The sequence below is a fragment of the Balaenoptera physalus genome (assembly GCF_965194825.1).
Source record: "Balaenoptera physalus genome assembly, chromosome: 2".
Taxonomy (NCBI): Eukaryota; Metazoa; Chordata; class Mammalia; order Artiodactyla; family Balaenopteridae; genus Balaenoptera; species Balaenoptera physalus.
Genome location: NC_138883.1, coordinates 140,606,455 through 140,631,802, shown reverse-complemented (window position 1 = coordinate 140,631,802; position 25,348 = coordinate 140,606,455). Strand labels below are relative to the sequence as shown.

The 25,348-nt window shown below is 43.2% G+C and overlaps 1 protein-coding gene and 1 long non-coding RNA gene across 6 annotated transcripts in view; one reads left to right on the top strand and one right to left on the bottom strand.

The window, feature by feature from the left end:
• NTRK3 (neurotrophic receptor tyrosine kinase 3) overlaps positions 1-25,348 on the top strand; it is a 391,080-nt gene that overhangs the window by 242,468 nt on the left and 123,264 nt on the right. The window lies entirely within an intron of this gene.
• Positions 1-25,348, bottom strand: part of LOC309655590 — a 65,210-nt gene that overhangs the window by 8,883 nt on the left and 30,979 nt on the right. The window lies entirely within an intron of this gene.

Sequence of the window (25,348 nt, the reverse complement as noted above, 5' to 3'; positions counted from 1 at the left end):
GTCAGCAGAAGGGAGTCCCTTTCTAGGACTTTCACGGCTCCCATGTAGGTAGCCCCATCCTCACTCCTACCTCAGCAGGTCATCTAGAGCTTCAGATGCCTGGAAGGCAGGCCTCCCAGAGTGGGGTCCAAAATCGATGGGCAGTGGAGGGGATGCAACAGCTACACTGGGAGGAAGAGAATGAAAGTCCTTGGGGTCAAATTGGCTTCTTTCTTGGCCAAGCTTCCTTTTCTCCTGTCCCTGGTGGCTATGTAGCTTAATTTGTCACCCAGATTGTAGCCAGCCGGGCCTCTCACAAGGCACTGTGTTAGCTTCCGTCCCCAGATCTAGAATTGCTGGTGACACAGCAACTCTTCGCATTGGATTCTGCTACGTCGGGTGGCCCTAATGCCACTGGTAATGAAGAAGTGTTGGGACTAACCTCCTAATGGCTCATTGATTGGTTGAATTATGCTCAGTGTAATTCTGAAAATAGATTTTAAATATGTGCTTGGGGATTTGTGGGGATTTGTTACTTAGGAGCGTTAACTCAGTTGTGGCTGGTTTGACAAAGGTATCAACGCCAGTAACCTGGGTTGGGGCCATACTGTTTGTCTCGGGGAGGCCCCCCAGGACCAAGACAGATTGCCAGAGGGCAGAGCAGGCAGGTGTGGAAAGGTCCCCTTCCTTTCATACACAGCCCTTGGTAGGTCATCTGAGAAGGTCATCTGGTTGACCCAACCATTGCAAACCTCTCAATGTGCCCAAGGTGGGGAGGAGATGCACATATATTCTAGATTCTCCCTTTTACTTCCTCTGAAGCCAGGGAGCACAGAAGTTACCTTCTTTATAATTCCAAGTTTTTGCATTTCTTAGAGCTGCCACTCAGGGGAGGAACCAAAGGGAAGCATTCTCAGAGGATCAGCTTTGCAGCCTCTGGGCATATTCCAGCATCGTCTGGTCTGCTTGGCATCTTTGAATCCCAGGCCTAAAGGGGGGGGTATATGAAGGGTTTCTGCTCAGGGCCTGGGCTTCTAATACCCATACATCTTTTTTTGGTGAATGCCAAATTAATTTGGAAACATTAGAAAAGCTACATGGAAACATTGTCAGTGAGAACCAATGACCCATCAAGAGGGAACAAGTATTAAAAAATGATGGTGCATCTATATAATGGAATATTATGTAGTCATTGAAAATAATAAAGTAGATCAATATGTATTGATGTTAAAAAAAAAAAAAGAAAAGCTAATGAAGGTCCCTCTGTGAGGAAGCAACCAGCCGCAGATGGGACACAGAGACTTCCCAACACACCTAAAATCACCTGCCTTATGTATTTCTTTCTCTCTAGCCTATCAAGGACCTAAAATGCCTTCCATTTTTGATTCAGGGTGGGTCCGAAACAAAAGAAGAATATCATAAATGAGCTTCCATGGGGCAAAATGGGAAGGTTCCGTAAGACCATATTTCTGAGGGGAAATTGGTCAACGGCCTTTTTTGCAGAGCTTTGATTCCACTGCACCATTGTAACCTCTGTCTGAAAAAGCTATATTTCCTGATACCTTTCCCTGGGGTAATTTATACCCAGCCCACTGTGAGAAAAAAACGTATCCTCAGGGAAGGGAGGAAGTAAAAAACAAAACCTGGAAGAAAAGAAAAAAAAACAACTTGCTGCTCTAATACAGAAATTACTGACGTTCTACATTATGAACTGGATTAATTTTTAATGACTGAGAAAGGAGTTGATTTATAATGCATCCTTCTCTGCTGCAGAGCCTGTCCCCAGCTAATAAATAAATGACAGGTCTCTTGTATTAAAAGTATCCGTCATTTCACATTGCTGGAACGTAAAGGGTGAGAGGCACTGAGTGAGAGGCCCGTGGGAGCAGGCGTGCCCTGCTGGGCCCAGTTGGCCACAGCGGTTGGCCTAGTTCTGAAACTAGAGTGAAGCTCATTCCTTTCTCTTGGTCTCAGCAAAATGACCCAAATAGCTCCAGCTCTTGTGGTCCAGGAGAAAGTTCATAGGAAGAGGTGATGGAACGCTTAGGAATACTTAGCCATGCAAATTCAGATTCCTGGTCCTTAAGCAAAACTCTGTGTGGCTTCTCCCCACATGTGCTGACCACGTACCATGGGAGCTACGTGTTCAGTAGTTGGTCCTTTGTTGATGGTGATGTGACTCACAGCTCTTGTTCATCTCTCTTTGCTTCTTAATAAAATAAAATAAAATAAAATGACGCCTAATATTTAACTCCAAAGTAGTATATGCTCATTGCAAGTATTTTAGGAAAAATCTAGAAAAGTACAAAGAAGAAAATAGAAATTACCATCAATACTGTCCCCGGTGATGAATCTATGAACACATTGGTGCCCTGCCTTCCAGTGTTTTTTTCCCCCCCTTTTTTTTTCTACATTTATAACAAATCAGACAGACAGACATACCTACGGCAATACATACACGTGTAGTATGCAAAAATGAGATCACATTCTGCATACGGTCTTAGAATCTGAATTTGTTGTTTAGCAGTACGTCATTGGCCTTTATTTCATCTCATTAAAAATGATGCAGCTATTTTTAGTGGCTACACATGCGTGGCCAGGGCCCTTTTCACGTTGGTGCCCTTGTAGAGCTGGCAATCAGTCAATCAAAATGCACTGCTTTGTTCTCTATCACAATGCCAACTCCAGAGTAAACACAGTGCAGGAGAAAAATTGAGGACAGAAGATGGTTTTTGCACAGAACTCGTAACTATGGAGCAACTACTATGCTGTAGAGTCGCTGCCATGAGGCTGAGGGAGAGGAACAGAGTGGCGTGGGATCCAGGCATAAGGCGTGTATTGGAGATGCTGTCACAGAAACCTTACAAGGAAAGGGCCAGGTGTGCTCAGAGAGTGCCAGCTTGTTTAAATTAGGGGAGCAGAGGCTCGCCACGGAGGAGGGAGGGTTTGAGCTTCCTAGAAAGCTAAGGAGGATTTAGGTGGGCAGAGGTGGAAGGTCAGGCCCCTCCAGGCCACAGCAGCAGTAGTTGGATGCAGACAGGGACCTTTGAAGGGGCAGGGATGGAGGTCATGGGTGACTGGAGAAGGGTCCCTGGGTAGAGGAAGCAGCCTGTTGACCTATTACATAGAACAGGCTTTTGTCCTGGCTATTGTAAATAGCGCTGCTATGAACACTGGGGTGCATGTGTTTTTTGGAATTATGGTTTTCTCTGGGTATATGCCCAGCAGTGGGATTGCTGGGTCGTATGGTAGTTCTTACACAGGATAGGTTTTTGAAACAGCAATGATGCATTTATTCACAGAAGTTGCACTTAAATCGTTCCAATCTTTGTTTCCCACACTTGTCATTGTTATCAGTTTCTCCGAAGTAGGGAGTGACTTGAGAAGTAAAGAAACCACTCATTTTATCATCAAAAAGGTCAAACAAAGTAGGTGATGCTCTCTGAATCTAGGGACAGTTTCAAGCAGACACAGAAAGCCCCCTGTCCCAGAAAGGAGAGAGATGAAACAGTCACTGCATATACCTTTCGGCACAAGGAAGGTTATTTAGAAAATGACAGAGATTTAGCAATTGCTGCCAGCAGGTTTGACTCCTTCTGATTTATTTATATTGTCTTCCTAGGCTTATAAAAATGGAAGTTTTTGCCTGGATTTTAAGACTAGCATTTCTGTCCTTCCACGTATGAATTTATTTCTTGATTTGTTTTGTGCATTTCTAAACATACATAGACCAATGCTTTTTGCTAAAAAAAAAAAAAAAAAAAAAAAAAAAAAGGAAATTCTCTGGAGCTGGTAAGAAGAGGAATCAGAGGCCGTGTTTCTGTGAAGGCTCAGCTCCTGTGTTGCAGGATGTTCTCAGGCAGAATCCCAGAAGCATTCGTTCCTGAAGCACCTGGGAGAGCCTGTGTGTTTGCCATGTTGAAAAGTGGCAAAACCTGTGATCAAGTCATAGCTGGCCTTGGTTTTATAACTAGTCAATTGCAATATAATCCTCACTTACATTTTTGCTTTCAAATTTTGGACCCCAAATCATTCCAGGAATAGGACTTGGCTGAAAGCAAAATTTTTCCTTTCCTGTTCTTTCTCTTTCAACTTAACTTCCTGATAGAACAGAGAATTTTTTTTTTTTAATCTAAAAAAGACCTAAGAGATCCATTAAGACCAGTCTCTTCATTCTACAGATGAGGAAACTGAGGGCCAGAGTCATAATTCTGTGAAATAAAGCCACAGGATTATTTGGAGGCAGGAGGGGGACTCGGTCTAACGGCTCTTCTCTCTTGATGTTTCTCACTTCTCCTGAGCCTATAAGTGGAAATGCAATATTTTCATTTCCCCCACAGAAGTTGATTTTGTCTGGGTCATTTAATAAAGAGTGTCTGACAAAAGTGAACTGTCTGACTTAGGTGCAGTAATTGCTACAGAAATTGGTTTTAGTGACTTCGGGGAATTCTGCAGTTGAACCCAGAAGGCATCCTTATCAAGTACGGTTTGTTCCAACAATTCCACAGATTTAAAGCACCTCAAACATCACCATTTCTCTTTGGAGTGATTCTTTGTTATTTTAGTAAACTTTCAAGGGGTGCTGCCACGCTGCCTCGTTGGATTCCTGGTGAAATACAGTGTCACTATCTTAATATTTTCTGTAGTTTCTTGAAGTCAGGCACTGCTGAGAGTCCTTGCACATGATCTGAAATGTCATTTGCACACAATAGATCTTTTTGAGAAGACTGTCTGAGTTCCTAATGGCATTAAAGAGGAAGCCAACTTGCGGCTAGGCATCTATTTGATTCCCATGCAGCTTTCACATTACTTAATGCATCCGTTCACATAGGGAATTCGTTTCTACTCCTCAGCTTCTAAATGGCCTCACATGATTTGCAGTTGACAAACGGCACACTGGGACGCTTCTTTATTGTTTCTGTGGAAAGCTGGTTGTGTTAGCGTCACCGAGCGTATGGCTTTGTATCTTTAGGTATTCCATTGACAAACACTGGCTGATGGCCCACTGTGTGCAGAACCCATGCTAGGCAAGCACCATGTTTTCATTGCACGTCTCCATTGCCTGGTTAAACTCTGACCCAAAGGAAGATGGTGTTCATGATTTTTAAGCATCCTATCACTCTAGAGTTGACAGTGGAATTTCAGAAGACCTTCCTTCCTATAAGATAATGGTTCTCAAGGGTGGTCACCAGACCACCAGCATCAGCATCACCTGGAAACTTGTTAGACATGCAAATCCTCGAGATTTTTTTCCCCAGACCCACTGAATCAGAAACTCTGGGGGCAGAGCTCATCGATTTGTGTTTAATAAGCCCTCCAAATGATTCTGATACACACCCAAGTTTGAGAAGCACTAAGTAAGATATTTATGGCTGCCTTTTTTCCTTCCATCTAAAATATTTGGGGCTTCCCTGGTGGTCCAGTGGTTAAGACTCTGCGCTTCCACTGCAGGGGACGAGGGTTCGATCCCTGGTTGGGAAACTAAGATCCTACATGCCATGCGGCATGGCCAAAGAAATAAATAAATAAAATAAAATAAAATAAAATATTTGAAGAAGTTGAGATGGGTTTTTTTTTTTAACATCTTTATTGAAGTATAATTGCCTTACAATGGTGTGTTAGCTTCTGCTTTATAACAAAGTGAATCAGTTATACATATACAATATGTTCCCGTTTCTCTTCCCTCTTGCATCTCCCTCCCTCCCACCCTCCCCATCCCACCCCTCTAGGTGGTCACAAAGCAAGAGATGGGTTTTAATACAACTGTTGGCAGTATTTTAAAAATTTTTATTCATTGAGTAGACATTTATTGAGCATCTACTAAGTTCTAGATACTATATTGGGTGCTGAGAACACAAATAAGCAAACAAATAGGTCGTTTTGCTGTGGTTGTTTTGATATGAATGTGTAAAAACACTTTTCTGGGTAATAGTAATATAAACAAAAGACCCTCATCCCTTACCTTCACACCATCTGTGACTTCTGTGCTGTCCTAGGCCCCTCCAAATGGGGGACTTTGTCAAAGCTTGGGGTCAGAGTGTCATGACAGTGAGAAATGGTGTAAGCAAGGTGTGGGGAAGGATCAGGGATGGGGTAAGGATGCCGGCTTTGCATGTTATTTGGAAATAATAAGAATGCAAGTATGAAGATTTTGTATTTTAAATGTTTCTTTTATATCAAATCCACCAAGTCCTAGCAGCCATGTCAAAATGGCTGCATTGGATTGTCCTAATCCACTCAGGCGTCCATTGTTTTATGGGTTTGAGGATGATGTAGAGATGGCAGGATAGGAGTTAGACAGCTGAATGTTGAATTCCTCAAAGAACAGTGGGTGCCTCTCCCTCATGGTCCCCCACGCCTTCCCACATGTAGGCTTCGATGGGCATTGGAGTTTGGGCCTGCTGCTATGTCATCTCTCTAAGTCCCTATGGCAATAATGGGAGCACCTGCCTCATTAGGTCTTTCTGTGTATTAAATGATGGGACATATACAAACAGCTGCCTGCATTTAGAAAGCTATCACTAAACTCTAGCTATTAGGCTATTGGTACCATGATTACAGTCTGCCTTAGTTACACTAAAGAAGGAATTTGAAATGTCATTAGAACACTTCTGGCCTACCAGATCATCCCAGGAGTATTTACTTGGTCATGCAGATTTGGTTTGACATCATTGGCAAATCACACTTTCTCCTTGGTAGAGAAAAGTGTGATGGGAAATGTCTCCTCTTGTCCAAGCCAGGGTCACATTACAGTGACATTGTTCAGTGACCGGCTGATAAGCCCACAGCCAGGACCTGTGTCCGGCTGATAAGCCCACAGCCAGGACCTGTGTATCTCCAGTGCTGGCTTCTCCTCCAAGTTAACCCTGAACCATGACCCAGTCCCAGAACTTCACCTCCTTGCCAAGGTCAAGGAGGTGATTTTGCCAGGAAATATCAGATCAGTGAGAATGTAATTATGATTTCCAAAAGTTCAGAGAATATACCAATACAGTGAATGCCCCTTAAAGTATTGAATTTAGGTACATCTAACCTCTTCCTGTTAAATATGGAAATACATGCATTTTGTGAGTCCTTCATAGAATTAAGAGTAGAGCCACATTCTAATGAGTTCGCAGCTAAACTTTCTCAAATCCCTTTCTATTTTGATTTTTTAAAAGCCAACCATGGACAGAGTTTTTTGTTGGTGAACGCTTACTGATGAGTAGGAATTATAGGCAGCAAGAGTTGAGAGGCCCCGGACAGAAGGAGCAGCACGTGCAAAGTTATAGAGACATGTTCTGGGGAGAGTCAGTAGTTCTGGGTGAGTGGGGTGAAGGGTGTGTGTCAGAAGCCAAGAGGTAATGGCCTGGGTGCCATGCTTGTTTATTTCAAACCATTTGAAGCTAATACTTGGGTACAGAAATATCCCCCAACAAGCTATGGATCAGAAAGGAACAAGAAGAACATTTGCAAAAAAAAAAATGGATTTTTTTTTTCCTTTCTTGGGTAGTGTAAGGGTGACAGTGTGTGCGATGGCATGAACTCTGAATTAAACATTGGCAAACCAGGTCTAGGTAACTACTATTAACCCACAGTACTGTATCAGGTGAGTGATTCAGACACACTAAATTGTGTCTGTGAATGATACAACCAGACCTGTTAACCAACCCAAGTTATTTGGGGTGGTGTGGGAGGTGGGTGAGTGGATGTGTATAAACCCTCGCATTGCTGGACATATATTTTGCTCTTCTTTTGCTCTTACATTTGCAAGTTCTGTTATTGGATCTTAGTGGACAAAAACAGAGTGTGTATCTTTTAAACTAAAACCCTCCTTATTCAATAAGTTTATTAAATTGCTTTTAGGAGTAAAATCTGTTAGCAATATATGCATATTTTCAACACATTCATCATTTAACATAAAAAAGAATAGTGGTTTTTTTTCACATCTTTATTGGAGTTTAATTGCTTTACAATGGTGTGTTAGTTTCTGCTGTATAACAAAGTGAATGAGCAAAAAAGAATAGTTTAATTTTTCTCAACCTTTCCTTTTACTTCAGGAAAAAATATTTAAAAAGCTTGGAGAAAGAACTACCAATTTGTTTTACATAAATTTTTCTCCTTTCCCCAGGATATTCATACCTTAAATCTTGATCGGGGATCAGGGTGGTGGTTGGAGCTTTGAGAGCGAAGTAATGCGGAAAGCATAGGTAAAGCACAGCATAGAGCAAGCATAGATAAAGCACAGAGCCGTGGACTTGGGGTTGTATTTTAGGGAGAGGAAGGGATGGGAGATGGAGACAGAGCGGGGCTTTTGGAAAGGGCTGCTGAATCCAAAGGTAGAAAGAGTTTGCAAAAGAAGGGTGGTGTCAGAGGCAGAAGCAGTAGACAGAGGTCGGGCCACCAGATTTGGGGAAGAGCTGGGTCCTAGAAACCTGCAGCGGAGGGATGAGGTGGGTCCCCCCATCGCAAGGATCAAGGGGGGACTGGTTGGGGGAAACAAACCAGAGAGCAGTGACAGGATGGTGAGAAAAGGACAGGGTGACCACATAACCTTGCCCTCTAGATTTGAATTGGCAAATCACATAACCAGAGAGCAGTGACAGGATGGTGAGAAAAGGACAAGGTGACCACATAACCTTGCCCTCTAGATTTGGCAATTTGGGGCCAATTCCCATGCCTGATTGTTTGAAAGAGGATTTCTTCTTTCTATACCAGATGTTTTGGCTTGGATCGGTTTGGCCACCTGGAGGACAAAGGAGTCCACAATATCATTGGGAAGGAAAATCATTCTATGGTGTGTTCTTTCCTGACTGGATCCGAGGAGGCTCTGAGAATAGGAGCAGAGGTGTCTTTTATAACATTAGTGATCACATGTCCTAGTAGAAAAATCTGGGCTTGAGTTCCAGCCTCAGCTCCAGTACCTACAAGCTGTGAATGCTTAAGTCATTTAACTTCTCATCTGCAAAATAGCACCTTGCAGCGTAGAGGTGCAAACCAGCAGCCCCAGGGCCACGTGCCACCCACAGAAGTGTGTTGTTTGGCCTCCGCAGAGCGTGTGGGTTTTTTTGCATTTGTTGCTAACAGCTAAGACTTTGGAAAGTTCATATAACAATTCTGTGTTTATAGTTTCTCTTGAAACGTGGAAGGGTCTGGCAACAGTGGCTTGCATTCCTGCATGACAATTATTAGCTAGAACCTAGAGGCAGCAGCCTTTTCTAGACAGAGTGTGTTTTCTGCCTTTTGCCAGAGTTCCTTCACTCCCTGTTAGCTTACACCTGACTCTTGCCCTTCATTTACATTGCTCACCTGCTTTTTGTGGTCATTTTAGTCTGTGATTCCCCCCCGCCTTTTTAACGTAAATCATTTATTGAGGTATAAACCAAGTGGGAAAATTATAAATGTAAAGCTGTGTGAGTGCTGGTTACACCCATGTAACTAGCACCCCAGAAGCTGTCTCATGCCCCTTTGAGGGTAAGGCAATTTTCTTACCCTTTGTCTTTGTCAAGGGTAAGGCAATTGTCTTACCAATTGTCTGCCTTCTATCATACCATCCATTAGTTTCGCCTGATTTTCAACTTTAAATGAATGGAATCACACACTGTGTATTCTTGTGAATACTACATTCATTGTGGTATGTATTAATAGTTGGAATTAGTTTATTCCCACTGCCCTGTTGTATTCCATCATGTGAATATACCACAGTTCATTTATTCATCCTACTGTTGGCTGACATTTGAGTTCATTTTTTTTTTTTTTTGCTAGCCAGAATAATGCTGAGTGTGGACATTAAAATGCTAAAGCATATTTTTTGGTGAATATATATATACACATACACATGTCCACACACGCACGTTTCCATTGGAGATGTACTTATGATTGAAATTACTGGCTCTGTGGTTATGTGCATGTTCAGTTATAATAAATTTTTAAAATAAGGATAAAGGAAATGTCTGCAAAGAGCTTGGCCCATAGTCATAGCTCCATAATTTGGAATGTTAGCTAATATTACCGTCATCATCATCATCAGAATTATCCTCATATTTTTAACGACACAGAGAATTAAACTCCTTGAATATGCCACTGGGCCTGAGGTTTCTCCCAGCCCTCTTAGCTATAAAGCCTCAAAAATTTATGGGCAATGACAACTTTTTTCCCAGTAGACTAACCCCTCTCCCTCGACTAGAGGGCCCTGTGAGGCAGGCAGAAAAGAACAGGAGTGTGTTCCCCTTTAGCTGAGTGTTGACAGCCCTCCACTTCGGTCCTACTTTATTTCTTTTCTGGGCCCAAGAAAGGGGCTGGTCTGCAAAGTCGGGGATATCTGAGCTGTTGCTAATGGAAGGGGCATCTTCCAGCAGGGAGAGCAAAGGGAGACGGTGCTCATGGAGGTGGATCTCATTTATTCCATTTCCCGGTAGTGGTCAAGATAATATTTCAGTAATTGATATGACTTTATGAATAATGGAGCATGGATCAAGGGGATTGGAGCATCTGTTTAATATGAAGAATTGCTGGGGACAGAGCCCTGATTCCTCCTCAGAATCCCTCTACTGCCACCAAGAACCTTGAGTGCCAGGAGACTGGGGTAAGGACCGGAAAACAGACTCACGTGCTGGAGGCAGAGAATTTAAAATGTGAAGTGCTTAAAAGTTACCGAGTTCCGTGTATACCAAATATATGTCCTCAGACATCTGCATTGGAATCACCCAGGAGCTTTTAGAAAACATTGGGTCCTGGACCCCATCCCAAGATCCTGGTTGGTAGTCTGAGTGTGGGCTGGCTAGCTTCTTAGGGATTCAGATACTGAGTCCATCTAATCTGTTGCTTTACAGACAAGAAACTGAAGCCTTGAGTGGTTAAGACACTTGTCCCAAGAGATTCTGTGACTTGGTGGCATTGGTATAATTAGAACCAGATGCCCTACCTTCCTTTTTCACTGAAATTTCCTTCCTAACATCCTACACAAGGAACTTCTCCCAGAATCACCTCTCTTCCTCTCGCAGGTTCTGGAAGTATATTCCCTCTCGGTTAGTCTCAGAATTCTGCCTTTGTTTTTTCTCCTGGAGAGGCCCAACTCAAACTAATTTTAGCTTCTTTCTTTCAGGGGACACCTCCCTTCTGAATAGGAACCTCTTTCTTTCTAGTGTATTTTGGTTCCCTTGATTCTCTGCTTCTCTAGAGAGAAGTGGTCGAGTCATCCTAGTAGATAATTCCGTGGCAAATCGTCTCCTCCCGTGAAGCTGCAGAGCTACAGTTGTGAAGGAACATTTGCCTTCACAACCAAGGATGCCTGGAAGTGCAGCATTGTAAGGCAGAAGGATCCTTAGGTGTCCCATTCATCTACCCATTGGACAGATGGGGTCACTGAGGCATAGAGAGGTTGAGTGGCTTGCCCAAGAAATACAGCTGGTTTGTGTGTGGAAGAGAGAAAGAATTAGAACTCAGGTCTTCAGATTCCTCTACCTAATCCTTGCCTTGATTCAAATGAGCACATCTTTAATGTGCTCATTAAGAATTTCACATATCTGGAAACAGGCTGAAGGCAGGAAAAAATCAGTTTCCTAAGTACGTGTCTTTGCTTGTTTCTCAGCAAAGAAAATCTTAGAAAATCTTAGTATTGAAGGAGATTTGAGAGATGTTTCTAAGCCTGGGTCTCCTTCACGTCCCTTGCAGGTGGTCATCCATCTCAATTCCTTCTTTTAGTGACCCAAATCTCCTCTTTCCACGGTGGTCCAGCCCATGTGCAGGGAGTTCTAGTCGTGAGAAAGGCCCCCTTGTCTTGGCCTAAGAATCAGCCTCCCGGGAATATGCTACCCGGACATCATTCTTCTGCCTGGAGACACTCAGCAAGCAGTGCCATGTTGAGAGCAAACCCCGGCTTTGACCTTGGGTTTTAGCCCTGCTCTGCCAACTATTAGTTGTGTGTCTCCGATAATCCCACTTCAGCTTTTTGAGCCTTGTCTGGAAAATGGGGGTAATGAAACCCCACGTCGGAAGAGTTATGATGACTATCACACCAACTATCATGCACAGCACCCACATGGTATAAGGCACATTCTAGCACCAGGCAGGCCCTTGACTCCCCGTGGCTCCTCCCGGTGATGGAGGGCTGGGGCCGTGTCTCCCTCTTTTCGTACCAAAGCTCCACACATCCTTCCGTTGCTTCTCATGTGGCCCCAGTTGCAGTGCTCCACGTGCTTTTTGGCAGTTTTCACATGTGTTTCTCAGCTAAGCAGACTCTCCCAAGATGAGCCTTGGTCACTTTTCCATGCATGAGGAAGGGAGTGTGTAATTTACCCGTGGCGTAGCTTCCTGTCTCTAAGGCGGTGCTGTATTCTGGAATCCACAGTTTGGGGACCGTCTGCATTGGGCTGTGCAGGTGTGAGTCTGTGTGTGCACATGTGTGCAGAAATCCAACTGTGTCTCCGCCTGTTTCTCTCCGAGAGTGTGCACGTGTCTGTGTTCGCACATATCTTCCCATAAATCTCTAATGTTAGAGCCTCGGATGTCCTGGCCCATTTTTCACATCAAGGAGATGCTCCCTGTTTCTTCAAGTCCCAGAATCAGCCCATGTATGCCATGGGGCAGGGCTTTTCGGTTCATCCTTTTTTCCACTTGAAGCCACATGTGCTGTTGCGTGTGGAGGGCTGTTGCCCCCCCGATGGAGCTGTGTTTCTGCCGAGGCCGCTACTGGCCACCAGCAGTCCCTTTTCATGGGACCTGTGGATGCGCATAATGATCGCTCTCTCTTCTCTGTCCACGGGCTCCTGGAAGGGCAGAGCAACGTACCAGGCACTCCACAAGCAGAGCTGTCTCAGTCACTAATCGGAAAAACACTTTACCATGAATGATACCTGAGCCGTGTAAGATATTAATAGCTGCAGAGGTTTCGTCCCTGTGTCATTTAAATCCCTTTCCTGAGTTACACTCTTATGGAAGCAGTGGGAGAGAAGAAGAAAAAAAGCTCAGAATAATTATAAGAGGTGTGGAAAAACATTTTTTTTGATGATTGAAGTATTCTTGTTTCACCACCCACCCTACTGCCTGCTGGATTTGGGGATAAGCATTTTTATTTTCTTGCTTAAAGTTGGGACTATTCGGACAGCTCCAGGGAAATTATGTGTGTTCTGAAGATCACCGGTCCTATGAGAAGCTCTTGAAGAAAGGGTTCCTCTGGGAATAAGTTTGGGAAATGCTATACATCCTGTCTGCCCCCAAGCAAACCTCAGTGCCCCTCAGCATATTCAGGGATGAGAGGTCCTTCCCCGACACACCTGTTATGCTCTGGTCTGCCTTGGATTTATCATATGTATTTGAAGAAAGATCCCTCCAAACGTATCGCCCCCATCTCTGATAGGTTGTCAGTGATATTCAGGGGTAGAAAATCTTAGAAAATCAAGAAAATCTTGGTTGCAGGAAAATCGGGTGCTGTGGAGATTGAGGTGCAGACCGTGCAGTTGTGGTGGGAGACGTCAGGGTCCCGGGCTCATGTCAGTAAGAGGGGGAGGTTCCTACTAGCATCTTTTTCTGCTCTGTCTGCATGTTAGGTTGTAGGATATACAGACGCCAGGTGTCCCAGGATTTGGGGAATACCAGAGGCCCCTTCAGAATGGAAATATTAACTAGAATTGAAGTAACCTATTCTATTCATGAAGTCTAAAGGTTTAACAGATAGAAGGGGGGCTTCCCACAGATTGCAGGGGGAGATCCCATGCAGAAGGTAAAATCAGGTGACTTCGTAAAGGAATTCATGAAAACCAGTGTGACTTTAGGGTAGGTAAACTCTGAGCTTTAGAGACAGGCCCATTGCCAGACCCTTTGATGGACACTGATGGCTGTTTGGGGTGATTAACAAGGGAAACCTGTCCTCATGAGACTTTTGTCTTAACACAAGCGTCCCAGGTGATGACATTATTACCTCATGGGCCTGTCTGGGGCCATCACATATCTTGACTGACCTGGAGGTCAAGCACATAAGGTGCCTGCTTCCTCCTCAGGGACCTCAGAGAAACATCGTGGACTCTACTTAGGCCTCCTCTCTGGTGTATCATTATGTGTCCAGAGGACATCAATCAGGGAAGACCAGTGTGAGTGTGCCCAAAGGGGTTGGATCCAGTGAACAAGGAGCCTAGGGTCCATATAGGGAAAAGGATGCAATAGAAAATCTTTGGAGTTATAAAAATGTAGGTTAAAACCCCAGGTGTACTACCATATCTGCACAAATTATGCTCACTGGACCTCATTTTTTTCATCTGAAAGATGGTAATAATAAATGCCATTGGAAGGGTTAAATGACATTACATTTCATGTATGGAATATGCCAGTGCTGTGATAAACTCCATCCATTCCTTCTGTGGGCCCAGATCAAGAGGAACTGAATGCTGGTGACACCATCACTCACTTGAGTCGATCCTTCCCCTGTTTCTACAAATTCGATATTGTTCATATTTACCCCTGTAGTTCAAGGCTGAGTCACATAGAGCTTTTAAGTTTGCTCTAAACACCTGCTAAATTCTTCTAAATGTTTTCTTGCCCTGTGGAAGGCAGTGGTACACACACTCTTCTTGATGGAAATGCTCCTTGAATTTGCACAAGGGTAGGACAATGTGTTCTTTTTCTAATAGCTGTTTTGATAATGCTCAGCGGTGTGTTGGTATTTTTGGCCAAAGTAGCACATATTGAGACCATATCCTCAAGGAATACTTTTGAATCTGTCCTATGTTTCTTTTCTAGGCTGCCTAATTTAGATTTTCCGTTGACGAGAAGCCACTCCCCTTTTCTTGTCCACATGAAAGTTTACCTGCCCATTTTCTGGGCTACCTCCCTCCTGTTGTTCAAGGCACATTCAAAAAGTCTCATGGCATCTTCCTATACTGTCCCCCTTTTGTTTTAGCATTATATTACCTGGAAGAGCTCAGGATCATTGAAAAATCAGAGGTACTCTGGTGTAATCCCTCTTGGAGATCAAGGGTGCCAGAAGGTACATTGAGAATAGAGGGTACAGGTAAGGAGTGAAGGAGCTTATGATGGATAAAGTGTGGGCATCAGACCAGGTGGAGTATGGCACAGATGCTGAGAGACAAGATAAGGATAAGGTAGAGCCCAGAGTCAAGTCAGGGGCACAGCAAATGGAAGTACCCCAAGAAAGCTAGATAGGCTAGGGAAGATACTTGTTCTCCTGTCTCTTTTTTCTTATGTGGCCCTGACGCAAGAGATTCTGCTCTGATTGAGGAAAGATTTCCAAGAGACTCTGACCAGTTTCCCATCCATGACAGCATATCTCCTCAATTACCATGGAGATTTCCATTTTAAAAATAGCCATGGGGTGGATAATCTTAGTGCCAAAAAAAAAAAAAAATCCAAATATATCATAGCAGTTGGTTCTCCACACCCTTATGCCTATTTACTCCTTTGAGGATTTTCATCAGGTTTAACTTTTCCTTATGGAGAAAGTGTTTATTCCTCCATATGTTCTATTGGCTTAAGCAATGAGTGATTCCCTGGTTGAAGATGTGTTATGTGGTCCTCTTGCTTCCCAGAGGAGCAGAGTATGGTTGTAGTTAAGGTGTGTGGCTTCTGGAGAAATCTCACCTAGGTTCAAATCTCATCTCTGCCTCCTAGGGACAGTGTAACATTGGGAAAGTTACTTAAGCTCTCTCTGCACCTCGGTTTTCTCATTAGAAATTAGACCAATATGGTACCTGCGTCTTGGAGTTATGTGTTGTAAAGGAACTAAAACCTGGCGGGTGCTCAGAACAGCATCTAGTACACGGTAAGTCCCCAGAACATTCCAGTTAAGATTTTTTCAAGGAAGCTGTGAAGCACACGGACTTACAGTTTCCATGAGGTATATGAATGGTTTAGTCAATAGTTCTACAAGTTCATAGAGTTGCTTCAAAGCCCAGAGGTGGCTGCTTTGAGACCTTCCAACTTATCTCCATAGAGTTGTCAGTTAGATCCAGAACATTCTGTTTGTGTTCCACATTAGTCTGCCTCAAAAGACAAGAGAGTGGCTAGCATTTGATTGCCTCAGTAAAGAATTAGTCACATAATTCATTGACTTTATCTCCTTTGCTGCCTTCTCAACCCTAGCCCTATGGTTTGCTCTGTGATTATTGGGTGGAACTAAGGATTCACATGCTGTCATGATGCACTTGGTAGATTTAAAGTCTTCTCCCTGGCCTTGGAGGGTTTTTCAAAAGCCGTTTGAGTGTTGAGGACTCATTTAATGTCTGGTTTGGGCTTGCTTGCCAAGCTCTCTGGGCTTCCTTCCTCTTCTCTTTACTTGGGGAGTCTGCTTTTTTGTTTGTATTTTAAAATATGCTCTAGTTGTTGTGATAGGCTGAGATTTACCCGGTTAGTCATGCTTGTTTTTATTTTTTTGTTGTTGGTTTTTAAGAACCTGGGTATTTTGATTCATAAGAGTCTTGTTTTCTCTGGGCTTCCAGTAAGTTGTTGTTGCTATTGTTTTTGCATAGCCTCTCAGGTTTTTCTTGGGTCTTACTTTTGTAAAACTGTTCCTCTCCGTTTCAACATGAGGTTAACAACGAAATTGTACACCTGTTTGTTGCTTTGCTTTGTTGCTCCAGGATTTATATAAAAATAAAAAAATCTAAAGATTAAAGCAGAGATCCCGTAGATTCCCCAACTGGCAGTTCCTAGTTTGGTGGTAGATGGGTATTGGTTGGGTTAGGGCTCCCCCATCCTCCTGTAATCCCTGGCAACCTCATCCAGCAGGGATGAGTGTCAGCACACTTAAACACTATCAACAGATTCACCATTTCTTTGAGGGCAGTTAGGGCAGAGTCAGGTTGCTAGTGGAAATGCCTTGAACAGGTCTTCCATTATCCATCCTTGACTGAACTTATGTCTGTCCTTTGAGATTTTATGGCAGTATAGTTTTGTGTATGATCCTGAATTCTTTATAGCTTGAGGAGTGGAGAAATCTCAAAAAAATCCAGCTCTTAGATTTTTACTTTGAAAGGAATGATATCCATCATATAGAGGAAATCCCTTTTACACTGCACCTGGCCAAAATTATCAACGTTCTCTGTAAACACTTCTCATAATGGGGAGTTCACAACCTCCCATGGACCATTATTATATCAATGCATAAATATTTATACTTTTTTTTTTTTTGGCCGCATTGTGCAGCTTGCAGGATGTTAGTTCCCTGACCAGGGTTTGAACCCAGGCCCTCAGCGGTGAAAGCACGGAGTGCTAACCACTGGACCACCAGGGAATTCCCTGTTTATACTTTTTAACTTTATTTTTTTCAAATATTATTTTCATTTAACAACCATTGCAGTTTTTGGATTGCAAGACTTAATATTGCTAAGATACTCCCCAAGTTGATCTACAGATTAAACACAATCTCTATCAAAAATCCAGGCTGCCCTTTTTTTGCAGAAATTGACATACTGATCCTAAAATGTGTATGGAAATGCAAGGGACTCAGAATAGCTGAACAATCTTGAAACAGAACAAAGTTGTAGGACCTAAACTCAATTTCAAAACTTATTACAAAGCTACAGTAATTGAGACAGTGTGGTACTTGGCATAAAGACAGACATATAAATCAATGGAATAGACTTGAGAGTCCAGAAATCAACCCTTACATTTATGTTCAATTGGTTTTCAATAAAGTTGCCAAGATGATTCAAAGGGAATATAATAGTCTTTTCAACAATGGTGCTGAGACAACTAGATATTCACATGCAAAATAATGAAGTTGAACCCCCTACCACACACCATATACAAAAATTAACTCAAAATGGATCCAAGACCTAAATGTAAGGATTAAAACTATTAACCTCTTAGAACGAAACATAGGTGCAAACCTCTGTAGCCTTGGATTAGTTAATGGTTTCTTAGATATGACACCAAAAGCATGAGCGACAAGAGAAAAAATATATGCATTGAACTTCATCAAAATGGAAAACTCTTGTGCTCCAAAAGGGCACTGTTAAGAAGGTGAAAAGACAACCCACAGAATGGGAGAAAATATTTGCAAATCATATCTGATAAGGGAGTTATTCCAGGATATATAATGAATGTTTACAACTCAATAAAAAGATAACTCAATTGAAAAATAAGCAAATGATTTGAATAGATATTTTTCCAAAGAAGATATACAAGTGGCCGATAATAACATGAAAAGAGGCTCAACATCATTAGCCATTAGGGAAATGCAAAACCATATTGAAATATCACTTCACACCCACTAGGATGGCTAGAATCAAAAAGTTGGACAACAGCAAGTGTTGGTAAGGATGTGGAGAAATCGGAACCTTCATATATTGCTGGTGGAGGGTAAAATGGTGCAGGCACTTTGGAAAACAGGCATTTCGTCAAAACATTAAACATAGAGTTACCATGTGACCCACCAACTCCACTTCTAGTGATATACTCAAGAGAATTAAAAACATATGTCTGTGAAAAAACTTGTACGTTAAAGTTCATAGCAGGATTATTCATAATAGCTAAAAAGTGGAAACAGTGCAAATGTCCATCAACTGAAAAGCGGATTTTTAAAAATATGGTATATCTGTACAATGGAATATTATTGAACCATAAAAAGGAATGAAGAACTGATACGTGTGACTACATGGATGAACCTTGAAAACATTATGCTACGTGAAAGAAGCCAGACATGAAAATCATGTTTTATGATTCCATTTATATGATTTATCCAGAAGAGGCAAATCCATAGTAACAGAACGTAGTTTAGTGGTTGATGGGGGCTGAGGTGAGAGAGGGGTGGGGAGTGACTACTAATGGGTGTGGATTTTTTTTCTGGGTTTTTAAATTTTTTTGGTGGGAAGATAATGAAAATGTTCAGGAATTACATAAGGTGATAGTTGTACAACTTTTTGAAATGTACTAAAACCCACTGAATTATACAATTTTAAAAAGTGAATTTTACTGTATGTATATTAGATCTCAAAAAAAAATCTGAAAAAAACCCCAAACTTACATGGACGCTGCCCAGTTTGAACAGATGTGTACACCCGACCTTGCGTGGGGCCCTGTTGATGAATTGCAGAGATTCTCAGAGGAGGGACCGGGGCTGGCTCAATGGTGTTGAATGTCTGGCCACTCAACGCAGTGGCTAGTTACCAACTGGTGTGGACATACGTTGCATTTGAACAATGAACATACTGGTACATATCCACCAAATGTTAGTCCTTAGCTGTGCCTGAATCCTGTGACTTCCACTCAGGGCTCCTCTGTTATCCCACTGGGAGCAACAGAAAGCCTATATCCACATGACTTGAATAGGACCATCATAACACCAAGAAGTCTGAGTTCTGCATACTTAGAATCCCCAAGTCTGTGGATCAGCCACTGATAAAAATCAGCATTTCAATCAATATTTTTGAGTAGGGTCTCGGAGAGAAAAGTGTCTAGTTCTATTGAATCATATTATAATACAATATAAAAGTCTCTCTCTCTCCTTCTTTCTCTTTTTCTCTCTCTAAGGGTCATTTGCATTCTCCAGTAAGCCTCTGTTGTCTGTCCCAATGCCATCTTCCTCATCTGAGTTCAGACTTCCATGAGCCAATCCAAGGTGTCAGAGCTATAATCTTGGAGGTGAACTCTCCCAGTTCAGCTACTCATCAATCCCATACCCACAGCAGCTTTATATGATGGGACCACTGTGTCCCTCCCAGAGAAATATCTATATAGCTCAATACATGGGAAATGAAATTTACATGGGAGAAGGGAAAACGTCTACATGTTATTTATTCAGTGATATTCTGTCTCATTGCAAAAAGTGTTAGAGGTGGTTTGCAAAAATATACACAGGCAGTGCAACAAGATGAATGAAAGGAATGATAATATCTGGAAATAGGGGGAATAAGTATAAGGAAATAAAATAAAACTAGTGGCAAGATCAGACTATTAAGTGCCTGATGATGGAAGAAGCTTGCAGATTTGGCTCCAGGCATCCTAATGGCCAAAGCACAGAGGTAAATATTTTAGGTTACAGGCTGCTGTTCAGAGGAAGAATAACTTTTGCAAATGTTGTGGTCTAACAGAAGCTTCTCCCATAGCACCACATAAAGAGCAGAGTGTGGGGTGCAGAATTACACTCACCAGCAACCTGAAAATAGATCCAATGGTGCACCTCTTAGGAATGTTGGTTAAAATATCCCCTTGATTCAAGTCAGTGGCTTCATGCCCAAACCCACTTCACAAAGTGGGTGGGTGGAGGAGAGAAGCTTTTAGAAGCACCCATGGAGCCTGGTCTTACTCTGGGGAGACCCAGCATTGCCTGGAAAAGGGGAGCCTTTGGGGAACTCCGTTGCTGAGGATTGACGGAATTTCCTTCTCCACCCCAGTATATCACACTGGGGCCTTGCAGGTCAGCTTTCACAGCCAGCCAGCACACCTCCCATCCCACCCCCACCTCCCACTAAGGCTTTTCTTCTCAGGCTTATTGGAACTTGATCATGTGAGGCCAGAAATCATTGAAATCCAGAACAAATCTCATTTGACATTTTTATCTTGACTCTTCTGGGGGCCTTAATTAGCATGACTGCAGCACGGGAGATTGCTCCCATGGAATCTGTATTACTCTTGGTTGGCGTAATGGCTATTGAAGGTTCTCTAGTTTCTGTTTCTGGTCATCTAGGAAAGACTCTGATTAAAAGTGATTAAACCCCTTAATATGGTATAATAAGGGGTGGTTGGCAATGAGTTTATGGATTAAAAAAATGCATCAGAACATGAGCTCATATAATTGTACTAAGCTCACTCCTAAGACTCCAATACGGGTTCTTTGCCAGTGGCCGTAGCACACACCACCACTGCGTAGGCATCCGCTCCCAGCGTGGCCACCACCCCACACAGCTCATGCAGCCAAAGGCGTCCTTGACCCCCTTGCCGACAGCCAGGGCACACACCTCACAGCAGGCAGCCATGATGTTCTCAGTCCTATTAATGGTCCATGGCTTTGGGGAGCATCAGAATATGTTATGGCTGAAGACAGAATTTTAGTTGGCATTAAGGATCCTGATTTCTCCAGTTCCTGAAGTACGGGGGGTGGTGAGGTCCTCTACTGGTATAGAACACATTGCAACAGTGGTTTCCATCATGGATGACTCTGCCCCCCACCCCAGGGGGCGTTTGAGAATGTCTGGAGACATTTTTGGTTGTCCCAGTGGGATGGAGGGCGCTACTGGCATCTAGTGAGGAGAGGGATGCTAAACGTCCTACAATACACGGGACAGCTGCCCACAATCTAGAATTATTTGGCCCCAAATGTCAGTAAGGTAGAGACTAAGAAATCCTGTACTCTTTCAAGGCAGACTCCGACAGACTCTTATTTAAAGTTCATAATGGCCTGGTGAGGGAGAAGGTATAAACGTTTTATTTCTATTTTATAGATTGAAAAACTGAAGCTTAGAGAGGTCATGAGCCTTCCCTGTCTCTCAGGGTCAGGCCAGCTGCTTGATTGTCTAGTTCTCATTCTGTTGCCACTGGTACAAATTGCATGGGATGACACGGACTTTGGGGTCCACAAGTGTTCAGAAGAGGTGCAGGTTTTATCTAAGTGCTTATGGCACATCTCTGGAGAAACCATGACGCCAGGTGTCTTACGAAGGAAAAGTACCCCAATTTCATATCTTTCCCCTAGGTGTCAAAGCACACGTCTCCATCAAAAGTACTAGATGTTAAGATAATGGTAAGACTTGATCACATTTGATACTTGGGGAGGAGTAAGGTCTTTACAGTGAGTGAAAACATGATGATTCGTACGGTCTGATTCCAGTTCACGTTCAAATGCTTTGGGAGCCCTGGCGGTTACATAAAGTGTGACATGGCCTGTTGTGACAATAGGGAAGGGTGGTGTTTGGGGAATTAAGAACACATGACCTGCCAAAATGCAGTCATATTAAAACATCATGCACCCCTCAACTCTCTGTGTCTGTCTGGGTGTATATTTGCAGATGGAATACCTTCCAGAGCCTGTTGACTTAGTGGAATAATAAAGCTGAGAAGGGTCACCCAGGATGATAAGAATATAACTGTCCTCACACTCATTGCCTGGGAGTTTTGAAGGATTTGTAGGATTAAGAGATTCTATAACTGAGTTCAAACCCAATGTCTCATCATTTCACTGCCTTGTCTCTCTTCCTAGGGCATCCGTGGCTTCATCATTGCACATTGCCTATGGGTCACATTTGGAATTAGAATCTAATTCATTCTGCTTGTGGCCAGGCACCGCCCTGTGCATTTCACGTACATATTTGTAACCCCCCGGGCCTCCAAGGGAAGTAAAATTATCCTTATTATACAGTGGAAAGCCTGAGCTCAGGGGGTGACATCACTTGTGCGTGACCCACACCTAGTTGCTGGCAGAACAAGAGGTGAAACTTAGGATTTGCTTATTCCCTTTACCACACTGCCGTGTTAAACAATCAGGGCAATTACACCTTTCTCTTTGCTCCTCAAGCAAGAAAGATAGTCTCATCCTCATTAGAAGAGGAAACAGGGCCCCTAAGGCGTTGAATTAGTTGACTATGGTGAGAGTCCAGAGCCTAAAAATCATATCTCCTGCCTCCTAAGCCAGCTGGTGTGCTTGGGGGATGATAGGCACAGGGAGATCCCCAAAGAATTCATCAATGCACAAAGTTTCTGCAATAAATTGACCTAACTTAGTCTCAGTTCTTCCACTGATCTTGTCCTATCTAAAGCAGCTCTACTCTGACTGGAGTAGACTACAGAGCTTCGAGCTGAGAATTACCCTGTGTGCGGTAGTGCATTGCTTGAGGAACATTACTTAAGGACAAGTGTCTTGCTTCCGGTCTGATGAAATAAAGTCAAGAGTGTAAGGTTCCTAATTCCAATTCCAAATGTTGCTACACTTCCTTTAAGGGTTGCAGGATGCTCTTCTGGGCTTGCTCTGAAAGCATCACCTGCTCTCCCACACCTACTCCTTTTCAGGTGCTCTGCAGTGTTGCCAATGGTCCTGTGATCAGTCATGCTGGGGAGCCCTGGGGCTGCCTAGACCCCACCTCCTCTCCCACCTCCCACATTTAATGAGATTCAAAATGCCTGATTTGCATAAGATATCTTTGCATTTCTCTGGCATCCATCTCCTTGATTCTCCTTTCGTGATCCCAGCCCTAATTGACCACTGTCCGCCTGTGCTTCAGTCACCCTTTAACCCAGGGGTCTGCACGCTATAACATGCGGGCCTGGTCTAGCCCACCACCTGCTTTTTTGGACAGCTCAGGAACTAAGAATCATTTTATTTTCAAATGGTAGGAAAATATCAAAAGAACGATCATCTTTTGTAACACGTGAAAATGATATGAAATTCAAATTTCAGTGTCCATAAATAAAGTTTATGGGAACACAGCCACGCTCATTCATTACCTACTGTCCGTGGCAGCTTTTACGTGATGCTGGCGGAGTTGAGTAGTTGCAACAGAGACCGTATGGCCTGGAAAGCCAGAAATACTTACTATCTGGCCCTTGACAGAAAAAGTTTGCAGGCCCCTGCCCTACCTCTCCACTCATCCCCTCTCTCACATTTATCCGAACTCATCCGTTGCTCAAGCTCCTGAAGTTCCTTCATCATCTGCCCCAAGCTAATCTCCATTTATTTCCCAATAGGACCTCCTTGCACTCCGCAGACGTATCTTGTCCCTCCCCACTAAGACCATCACTCAAGTGGTTCTTTCTGCCGGAAATAACTTTTCCTTCCCATCTTCTCAGAAATCTTCTCTCTCACACAGATGTAGAGAACAAACTTATGGTTACCAAGGGGGGAAAGGGGGATGGGATGAATTGGGAGATTGGGATTGACATATATACACTACTATGTATAAAATAGATAACCAAGGAGAACCTACTGTCTAGCACAGGGAACTCTACTCTATGCTCTGTGGTGACCTAAATGGAAAGGAAATCTAAAAAACAGTGGTTATATGTATACCTATAACTGATTCACTTTGCTGCACAGAAACTAGCACAACTTTTTTTTTTTTAATAGCTACTTTATTTATTTATTTATTTTATTTTTATTTTTGGCTGTGTTGGATCTTCGTTTCTGTGCGAGGGCTTTCTCTAGTTGCGGCAAGTGGGGTCCACTCTTCATCGCGGTGCGCGGGCCTTTCACTATCGCGGCCCCTCTCATTGCGGGGCACAGGCTCCAGACGCGCAGGCTCAGCAGCTGTGGCTCACGGGCCCAGTTGCTCCGCGGCATGTGGGATCCTCCCAGACCAGGGCTCGAACCCGTGTCCCCTGAATTAGCAGGCAGACTCTCAACCACTGCGCCACCAGGGAAGCCCACTAACACAACTTTGTAAAGCAAATATACTCCAATAAAAATTAATTTAAAAAAAAAGAAAAAAAAAAGAAATCTTCCCTCTCCTTCCAGCCTCACAGCAAATGCAATCTGCTCTGAGGAGGTCGTCTCCCACTCTAGTTAGTTCCTCGGAAGGCCCTAATGCTCTTCCGGTTCTGCTTTTAAGGCATGAGGTCCTTTCTGTTACACCTGGCTGTTTCAGCCAAGGTCCCTAAGGGCGGAGGTGCCCCACAGCTGTCACCTAGAGTTGCTAAGTGCGGGCTGAGTGTGTCTGCCTGAGCCGGGGCTCCCTGTCCCTGGGACTGCTTTTCCAGGTGTGTAACTCCTGTAAATTTATAAGACTTTTGTTCTCCCAAGCCTATGTGACATTGTTTTGAAAGTGGGAAACAGGATTCAACATTTAGAAATTGATTTTTAACATTAAGTAGAAAGATCATTGTCATTCACTGATACGTCATTGAATCTAAATCTCATATCCATGTATCCACCTATACCATATCTATTGATCCCTCATCAGTCTTTGTTTATCTATCTGTCTGTGTTCAGCTATCTGTCCATCAATTTCTAAATTCTTTCCACAGGGCAGCCCAAGTACCGTCCCTTGATTGGGGGGTGTCACAATTTTATAAGATTACCCACAAAAAGCGCCCAACACTGTTTCCCTAATGTCCCCTGCTGAGCTGGTTCCCCATTTCTCCCTTATTCCTGCTGTGTTCCAGCCAAATTATACTGTGCTTCTCTGGAAAAAAAAAAATCCCTGTTTTTAGTTTCCTAGGGCTGCTATAACAAAGTACTTGCCATCTTAGAACGATAGAAATTTATTGTCTTACAGCTCTGGAGGCCAGAAATCCAAGAGCAAGTTGTCGGCAGGGCCATGCTCCCTCTGAAAGCACTAAGAAAATATCTGTTGTGTGTGTATCTCCTAGATTCTGGTATTTTGCTGGCAATCTTGGGCATTCCTTGTAGACAGACGCATCACCTGAGTCTCTGCCTTCGGGTTCACATGGCATTCTTACTGTGTGTGTGTGTGTGTGTGTGTGCGCGTGTGTGTGTGTGTATCTGTGTGTC